This window comes from Tachyglossus aculeatus, chromosome 9 (genome assembly GCF_015852505.1).
Source record: "Tachyglossus aculeatus isolate mTacAcu1 chromosome 9, mTacAcu1.pri, whole genome shotgun sequence".
Classification (NCBI taxonomy): domain Eukaryota; kingdom Metazoa; phylum Chordata; class Mammalia; order Monotremata; family Tachyglossidae; genus Tachyglossus; species Tachyglossus aculeatus.
The window spans coordinates 23,634,886-23,644,894 of record NC_052074.1 but is presented as its reverse complement, the minus strand read 5'-3'; the positions used below and the strand labels follow the sequence as shown (position 1 = coordinate 23,644,894).

The 10,009-nt window shown below is 45.6% G+C and overlaps 1 protein-coding gene across 2 annotated transcripts in view; it reads right to left on the bottom strand.

Moving 5' to 3' along the window:
• Positions 1-1,451, bottom strand: part of NRBP1 (nuclear receptor binding protein 1) — a 29,934-nt gene extending 28,483 nt beyond the window's left edge. For both annotated transcript variants that reach the window (XM_038751495.1, XM_038751499.1), the window contains exon 1: positions 1,351-1,451. The gene's annotated coding sequence lies outside the window, so the exon portion shown is untranslated. The remainder of the gene's footprint in view (positions 1-1,350) is intronic.
• Positions 1,452-10,009: the final 8,558 nt, after the last annotated feature.

Sequence of the window (10,009 nt, the reverse complement as noted above, 5' to 3'; positions counted from 1 at the left end):
ATTCACTCATTCATTCATTCATTCATTCCGTCGTATTGATTGAACGCTGATTAGGTGGCAGAGCGCTGTACTGGGCGCTGGGGAAAGTACAAATCGGCAACATATAGAGACTCACAGGCTAGAAGGCAGGCACCTACAGAGACACACAGACACACCAGAGACGCAGAGACACACAGACACACACAGAGGCACACTGATACAACAGAGACACACACAGATACACCAGAGACGCAGACACACACACAGACACACACAGAGGCACACAGAGACACACACAGATACACCAGAGACGCAGAGACACACAGACACACACAGAGGCACACAGATACACCAGAGACGCAGAGACACATCATCATCAATCGTATTTATTGAGCGCTTACTATGTGCAGAGCACTGTACTAAGCGCTGACACACAGAGGCACACAGATACACCAGAGACGCACAGAGACACAAACAGATACACCAGAGACACACAGAGACACACAGATACACCAGAAACGCAGAGACACACAGACGATACACCAGAGACGCAGAGACACACAGAGGCACACAGAGACACCAGAGGCACACAGAGACACACAGATACACCATCAGCAGCAGCAGCAGCAGAGCACTGTACTAAGCGCTTGGAAAGTACAAATTGGCAACATATAGAGACCGTCCCTACCCAACAGTGGGCTCACAGTCTAAAAGGGGGAGGCAGAGAACAAAACCAAACATACTAACAAAATAAAATAGAATAGATATGTACAAGTAAAATAAATAGAGTAATAAATATGTCCAAACATATATACATATATACAGGTGCTGTGGGGAAGGGAAGGAGGTATGATGAGACGCAGAGACACACATAGATATACCAGAGACACACAGAGACACACACAGATACACCAGAGACACACAGACACACACAGAGGCACACAGATACACCAGAGACACAGAGACACACACAGATACACCAGAGACACACAGACACACACAGATACACCAGAGACACAGACACACACAGAGGCACACGGAGACACACAGAGATCCGCAGTCACACAGACACACTGAGGCACACAGACACAGAAATGCACGGAGGCCCAGGCCTACACAGAGACACACAGACACACCAGAGACGCACACAGAGACACACAGAAATACCCAGAGGCACACAGACACAGAAATGCACGGAGACCCAGGCCTACACAGAGACACACAGACACACCAGAGACGCACACACAGACACACACACACCAGAAACACACAGAGATACGCAGAGGCGCACACACACAAACAGACAGCCAGACAGACAGCCTCTCCCCCAGCCCCCCGCCCTTCCTCGGGGGGGACTGCCAGGGCGCTTACTGTGTGCGGAGCTCTGTACTGAACGCTCGGGCCAGGCGGAGCGTCGTGGCCGCCTCAGCCGCCGGCTGGGGAAGAAGAAGAAGAAGCAGGGGAGGAAGGGGAAGGGGAGGCCGCTCATTGTTCTTCTCCCCCAGTCCCGTTGGGCCCCGCCTCCCCAGCCGGACACCCGCCCTCATCGAGTTCCTTTTCCGTCCTGGATTCTCAATCAATCAATCAATCAATCAATCAATCAGTGCTATTTAGTGAGCGCTCACTACCCCCGGGAGAGGACAATACGAGGCCTTCTCCCGTGTTGGGTAGGGGCCGTCTCTCTATGTTGCCAACTTGTCCTTCCCAAGCGCTTAGTCCAGTGCTCTGCACACAGTAAGCGCTCAATAAATACGATTGATTGATTGATTGACCCCAACTGGCCTCCCTCCCCTGGCATTCAGTCCATCATCATCATCATCATAATGCCATTTATTAAGTGCTTACTATGTGCCAAGCACTGTTCTAAGCGCTGGGTGGGGGGATACAAGGCGATCAGGTTGTCCCACGTGGGGCTCACTGTCTTCATCCCCATTTTCCGGACGAGGGAACTGAGGCCCAGAGAAGTGAAGTAACTCGCCCAAAGTCACCCAGCTGACAAGTGGCGGAGCCGGGATTCGAACCCGTGACCTCTGACTCCCAAGCCCGGGCTCTTGGACTTCCCAAGCGCTTAGTACAGTGCTCTGCACACAGTAAGCGCTCAATAAATACGATTGATTGATTGATTGATTTCCACTGAGCCATGCTGCTTCTCTATCTTTATTGAGCACTGACTGTGTGCGCGGCACTGGACTAAGCACTTAGTAATAATAATAATAATAATAATAATGGCATATATTAAGCGCTTACGATGTGCAGAGCACTGTTCTAAGCGCTGGGGGGATACAAGGTGATCAAGTTGTCCCACGGGGGGCTCACAGTCTTCATCCCCATTTTACAGATGAGGGAACAAGCTCAGAGAAAAAAAATAATAATGGCATTTGTTAAGCACTTACTATGTGCAAGACACTGTTCTAAGCGCTGGGGAGGTTACAAGGTGATCGGGTTGTCCCACGGGGGGCTCACAGTCTTCATCCCCATTTTACAGATGAGGTAAGTGAGGCTCAGAGAAAAAATAATAATAATGGCATTTGTTAAGCGCTTACTACGTGCAAAGCACTGTTCTAAGCGCTGGGGAGGAGAAAGAAAGAAAGAAAGAAAAAGAAAGAAAGAAAGAAGAAGAAAGAAAGAAAAAGAAAGAAAGAAAGAAAGAAAGAAAGAAAGAAAGAAAGAAAGAAAAAGAAAGAAAGAAGGAAAGAAAGAAAGAAAGAAAGAAAGAAAGAAAGAAAGAAAGAAAAAGAAAGAAGGAAGGAAGAAAGAAAGAAAAAGGAAGGAAGGAAGAAAGAAAGAAAGAAAGAAAGAAAGAAAGAAAGAAAGAAAGAAAGAAAGAAAGAAAGAAAGAAAGAAAGAAAGAAAGAAAGAAAAAGAAAGAAAGAAAGACACACACTTGGGAGAGGACAAATTGGCCACAGATAGAGACTCACAACGGACTCCCAGTCTAGAAGGGGGGGGACAGACAACAGAACCAAACGAGTACGTGTCAATCCCACCAGAATAAATAGAATTATAGCTATCCACGCATCATTAATAAAATAGAGTAATAAATACGTACAGAGTGCTGTGCGCAGGGGAAGGGGTCTCCCCCACTCCCGCTTCTTACAACCATTTGAGCGCCTACCGGTGCGCGGGATGCTGCTGTACGGGAGAGATAAGGGCCTTCGAGGAGTTTCCAATCTAACGGGGCGGAGACGCAAAATAAAGTACAGATGGGAGGGCAAGGTGGGTCAATAAACACGCAAGGGTGAGAAGCAGCGTGGCTCAGTGGAAAAGAGCGCGGGCTTTGGAGTCCGGGGTCGTGGGTTCAAATCCCAGCTCGGCCCGTTGTCAGCTGTGTGACTCTGGGCCAGTCACTTCACTTCTCTGGGCCTCAGTGCCCTCATCTGGAAAATGGGGATGAAGACTGTGAGCCCTACGTGGGACAACCTGATCACCTTGTAACCTCCACAGGGTTTAGAACAGTGCTTTGCACATAGTAAGCCCTTAATAAATGCCATCATCATCATCATTTGGAGTCAGAGGTCATGCGTTCAAATCCCGGCTCGGCCCTTTGTCAGCTGTGTGACTCTGGGCCAGTCGCTTCACTTCTCTGGGCCTCAGTGCCCTCATCTGGAAAATGGGGATGAAGACTGTGAGCCCTACGTGGGACAACCTGATCACCTTGTAACCTCCCCAGAGCTTAGAACAGTGCTTTGCACATAGTAAGTGCTTAATAAATGCCATCCTTATTATTATAAGCATAGCCCATTATGTAAAACCGTCTGCACAGAAGGGTTTTGGGTGATGGTGAGGGCCGGGTTGAGGGTCAGGAGGATATGAACCGGAGGGGAGAAAATAGGGAAGAGTTTCCTGGGAAAGGGGAGATTTCGGGAGGACTTTGAAGGTGGGGGAAGAGAGGTGGTCTGGCAGATGTGAATGGGGAAGGGTGAGGGGCAGGGAGAAGGAGAATTAATTAATTCATTCATTCAATTGTATTTATTGAGCGCTTACTGTGTGCAGAGCACTGGACTAAGTGCTTGGGAAGTCCAAGTTGGCAACATAGAGAGATGGTCCCTACCCAACAGCGGGCTCACAGTCTAGAAGGGGGAGACTAAACAACAAAACAAAACGTATTAACAAAATAAAAGAAATAGACTAGCAAATATGTACAAGAGTAAATACGTCCAAGTCAATGCACAAGAGCTCAGGGATGGGGAAGTTGAGAATGAAGCACCCTGAGGTCGGTTTCGGAAGAAAAAAAGGGAAAGACAGAGTTGACGGGTAAGAGGGAGCTGAAGGAGGACTTAAAAGCCAATAGTAAGGAGTTCCCGCTTGATTCATTCATTCAATCGTATTTAATTTAATTTAATTCAATTGTGTTTAATTCAAGCGCTTGGGAAGTCCAAGTTGACAACATATAGAGACGGTCCCTACCCAACAGCGGGCTCACAGTCTAGAAGGGGGAATCAGACAACAAAACAAAACATATTAACAAAATAAAATAAATAGAATAGTAAATATGTACAAGTATGTAAATATTCCCCCTTTTAGACCGTGAGCCCACTGTTGGGTAGGGACTGTCTCTATATGTTGCCAACTTGTACTTCCCAAGCGCTTAGTACAGTGCTCTGCACACAGTAAGCGCTCAATAAATACGATTGATTGATTGATATGTACATATTATACACATGTACTATATGTAAATATGTACAATCCTTCCTTGATAAAGGAAGGAATGGGTCTTTGGGGGACCGTTGGGGGATTTTGAGGAATGGAGAGGGGCGCGCGGAGCGACACTTCAGAAGAATGATCCAGGCAGAGGGGAGAAGAGGCTGGGGACGGGCAGACGAGCAAGGATGGAGAGGAAGGGATGAATCTGGGAGATACTGAGGAAGAAAAACCATCAGGATTTAGTGAACGCGAGACCTAAAGAAAGAATGAAAAGAAAGCGAGGGGTCAAGAGAAATACGAGAGTCGTGGGCTTCAGAAGCGGGGAGGATGGTAGTGGACGTCCCCTCTTTTCATCATGGGGAGGTTGCTCCTGAACCCCTAGAAATTCTCTGAAGCACCTGGGATAGAAGTTACAAGAAAATCAAGTAATCATCATCAATCGTATTTATTGAGCGCTTACTGTGTGCAGAGCACTGTACTAAGCACTTGGGATGTACAAGTTGGCAACATATAGAGTCGTGTCTCTGCGATCAGTCGATAGTATTTATTGGGCAGAGCACCGTGCTAAGTACCTGGGACGGTACAATTTCTGGTGCGTGCTTCTTCTAGGACAAATTAAATGCTGTTCCGCGCTTTTTTAAATATTTGTTAAGCACTTACAACGTGCCGGGCACCCGACCAGATATGAGCTAATCAGGTTGGTCACAGTCCACGCCCCGCACGGGGCTCACGAGTCACCCCCCGTTTTCCAGACGAGGTAGGTGGGGGCCCAGAGAAGTTAAGTGACTTGCCCAGGGTCACACAGCAGACACGTGGCAGAACCCAGGGGCCCCTAACGTCCGGGCCCGTGCTGTATGCGCGAGGCCAGGCTGCTCCTTGAAATCTAAGGTTTCAAGCTTGAAAACTTTCTTTTTGAAATTTTCCCGAGGACTTTGAACTCTGTGGGGAGAAAAGAGCAGAGGCGGGGGCAATATTCTATAGGGTCAGAAGCAAAGACCAGGGAAATGGATGAGGAAAAAAAAAAATCAAGGGCTCCAGGGCTATTCTTGGAATTTCAATAGAACACACTGTGCCAAATAAAAGTGCCACGGGCATTCCGAGTAATAACTCTATGAATTGTTTGCTGGGAACCAAAATAGATGAAGGAAAATAGAGAAGTAGCCAACTTTCCCTTACCTATAACTGCAACTTCTCTGATTACTCCTTTTCCTTTTGTTCACGAGACTGCTGCTCCTTTTAGTTAGTGAGCATCTGCTCAGCCAGTTGCCGCCAATATGTCTTTTAATTTCCCTGGTTCCACCGATGTTGTTCGTCCTACCCCGGACGCTAAGAAAAGGCAATTCAACGTCGATCAACCAGCGAGTGTTTGTGTGCAGGGCACTGTACTGAGCGCTTGGGAGAGAATTAAATGATTGCGGTGAGAATGAAAAAAATAATAACGGCGTTGAAGCAGTTACCGTTTGCCAAGCACTGTACTGAGCGCTGCGAGATAATCGGGTGGGACACGGGCTCACGGGCTCAGGGAGAGGGAGCACGGGGATTTGATGGACATGTTCCAAGGAGTTTACAGTCTAGAGCATTTAGGAGCATTTTATCAACATTTTCCGGACAATGTAATGAGCTCCACCTCCTATCCCCACTGTCCAGCGAGGTTCTCTTTACTTTCTTACCTCCTTCCCTTCCCCACTATATGTAGATATGTTTGTACATATTTATTACTCTATTTATTTATTTATTTATTTTACTTGTACCTATCTATTCTATTTATTTTATTTTGTTAGTATGTTTGGTTTTGTTGTCTGTCTCCCCCTTCTAGACTGTGAGCCCAGTGTTGGGTAGGGACCGTCTCTATATGTTGTCAACTTGGACTTCCCAAGCGCTTAGTACAGTGCTGTGCACACAGTAAGCGCTCAATAAATACGATTGATTGATTGATTGATTCATTTCCCTTTTATTCTATCCCTCCCCACCCTTTTCCCCACTTTGAAAGCCTTATTTAATGCACATCTTCTCCAAGAGGCCTTCTCCACCTTAGCCTTCATTTCCCCTACTCCTTTTTTCTGTGTCGTCCATGACCTCTGACTCCAAAACCCGGGCTCTTTCCACTGAGCCACGAACGAGTCTTTTAGACTGTGAGCCCACTGTTGGGTAGGGACTGTCTCTATATGTTGCCAATTTGTCCTTCCCAAGCGCTTAGTACAGTGCTCTGCACATAGTAAGCGCTCAATAAGTACGATTGATGATGATGAATGAGTGCCTGTCTCTCTGTTGCCGATCTGAACTCGCTCCCAAGCAGTCAGTCATCATCAATCGTATTTATTGAGCACTTACTATGTGCAGAGCACTGTACTAAGCGCTTGGGAAGTACAAATTGGCAATATATAGAGACAGTCCCGACCCAACAGTGGGCTCACAGTCTAAAAGCGCTCTGCACCCAGTCAGCGCTCAAACAGTGCTTTGCACATAGCAAGCGCTTAATAAACGCCATTAAAAAAATACGATTGAATGAATGACTGTCTGTTGCCGATTTGTACTTTCCCAAGCGCTCAGTACAGTGCTCTGCACACAGTAAGTGCTCAGTCAATACGATTGAATGCGTGAAGGTCTATCTGTTGCCGACTTTTACTTTCCCAAGCGCTTAGTACAGTGCTCTGCACACAGTAAGTGCTCAATCAATACGATTGAATGAATGAGTGAATGTCTATCTGTTGCCGACTTGTACTTCCCAAGCGCTTAGTACAGTGCTCTGCACACAGTAAGCGCTCAATCAATACGATTGAATGCGTGAAGGTCTATCTGTTGCCGACTTGTACTTCCCAAGCGCTTAGAACAGTGCTTTGCACATAGTAAGAGCTTAATAAATGCCATTATTATTATTATTATTATTATTATTGGGAGTCAGAGGTCATGGGCTCAAATCCCCGGCTCTGCCAATTGTCAGCTGGGTGATTTTGGGCAAGTCACTTCACTTCTCTGGGCCTCAGTTCCCTCATCTGGAAAATGGGGATTAAAACTGTGAGCCCCCCGTGGGACAACCTGATCACCTTGTAACCTCCCCAGCGATTAGAACAGTGCTTTGCACATCGTAAGTGCTTAATAAATGCCATCATTATTATTATTATTATTATTATTGGGAAAACCTGATCACCTTGTAACCTTCCCAGCACTTAGAACAGTGCTTTGCACATAGTAAGCACTTAATAAATGCCATCATTATCATTATTATTATTATTGGGAGTCAGAGGTCATGAGTTCAAATCCCCGCTCTGCCAACTGTCAGCTGGGTGACTTCGGGCAAGTCACTTCACTTTTCTGGGCCTCAGTTCCCTCATCTGGAAAATGGGGATGAAGACTGTGAGCCCCCCGTGGGACAACCTGATCACCTTGCAACCTCCCCAGCGCTTAGAACAGTACTTGGCACATAGTAAGCAAGCACTTAATAAATGCCATTATTATCATTATTGGGAATCAGAGGTCATGGGTTCAAATCCCGGCTCCGCCCATTGTCAGCTGGGTGACTTTGGGCAAGTCACTTCCATCAATCAATCTTCACTTCTCTGGGCCTCAGTTCCCTCATCTGTAAAATGGGGATGAAGACTGTGGGCCCCCCCGTGGGACAACCTGATCACCTTGTAACCTCCCCAGCGCTTAGAACAGTGCTTTGCACACAGTAAGTGCTTAATAAACGCCATCTCTATATGTTGCCAACTTGGACTTCCCAAGCGCTTAGTCATCATCATCATCATCATCATCATCAATCGTATTTATTGAGCGCTTACTGTGTGCAGAGCACTGTACTAAGCGCTTGGGAAGTCCAAATTGGCCACATATAGAGACAGTCCCTACCCAACAGTGGGCTCACAGTCTAAAAGGGGGAGACAGAGAACAAAACCAAACATACTAACAAAATAAAATAGAATAGGATAGATATGTACAAGTAAAATAAATAAATAAATAAATAAAGAGTATACAATTGATGATGATGCATAAATGCCATCATTATTATTATTATTGGGAGTCAGAGGTCATGGGTTCAAATCCCAGCTCTGCCAATTGTCAGCCGGGTGACTTTGTGTTTATGTTGCCAACTTGTCCTTCCCAAGGACTTAGTCCAGCGCTCTGCACACAGGAAGTGCTCAATAAATACGATTGATGATGATGATGATGCATAAGTGCCATCATCATTATTATTATTATTGGGAGTCAGAGGTCATGGGTTCAAATCCCGGCTCTGCCAATTGTCAGCTGGGTGCCTTTGTGTTTATATTGCCAACTTGTCATCATCATCATCATCATCATCATCAATCGTCTTTATTGAGCGCTTACTATGTGCAGAGCACTGTACTAAGCGCTTGGGAAGTCCAAATTGGCAACACATAGAGACAGTCCCTACCCAGCAGTGGGCTCACAGTCTAGAAGGGGGAGACAGACAACAAAACATACTAACAAAATAAAATAAATAGGATAGATAGGTACAAGTAAAATAAATAGAGTAATAAATATGTACAAATATTTAAAAATAGTCCAGCGCTCTGCACACAGTAAGCGCTCAATCAAGACCTGTATATATGTATATATGTTTGTACATTTTTTTTACTCTATTTATTTATTCATTTATTTTACTTGTACATATCTATTCTATTTATTTTATTTTGTCAGTATGTTTGGTTTTGTTCCCTGTCTCCCCCTTTTAGACTGTGAGCCCACTGTTGGGTAGGGACTGTCCCTAGATGTTGCCAATTTGGACTTCCCAAGCGCTTAGTCCAGTGCTCTGCACATAGTAAACGCTCAATGAATACGATTGATGATGATGATAATTTATTACTCTATTTTACTTGTACCTATCTATCCTATTTATTTTATTTTGTCAGTATGTTTGGTTTAGTTCCCCGTCTCCCCCTTTTAGACTGTGAGCCCACTGTTGGGTAGGGACTGTCTCTCTATGTTGCCAACTTGGACTTCCCAAGCGCTTAGCCCAGTGCTCTGCACACAGTAAGCTCTCAATAAATACGATTGATGATGATGATAATTTATTACTCTATTTTACTTGTACCTATCTATCCTATTTATTTTATTTTGTCAGTACGTTTGGTTTTGTTCTCCGTCTCCCCCTTTTAGACTGCGAGCCCACTGTTGGGTAGGGACCGTCTCTAGATGTTGCCAACTTGGACTTCCCAAGCGCTTAGCCCAGTGCTCTGCACACAGTAAGCGCTCAATAAATACGATTGATGATGATGATAATTTATTACTCCGTTTTACTTGTACCTATCTATCCTATTTATTTTATTTTGTCAGTATGTTTGGTTTGGTTCCCTGTCTCCCCCTTTTAGACTGCGAGCCCACTGTTGGGTAGGGACCGTCTCTAGATGTTGCCAACTTGGACTTC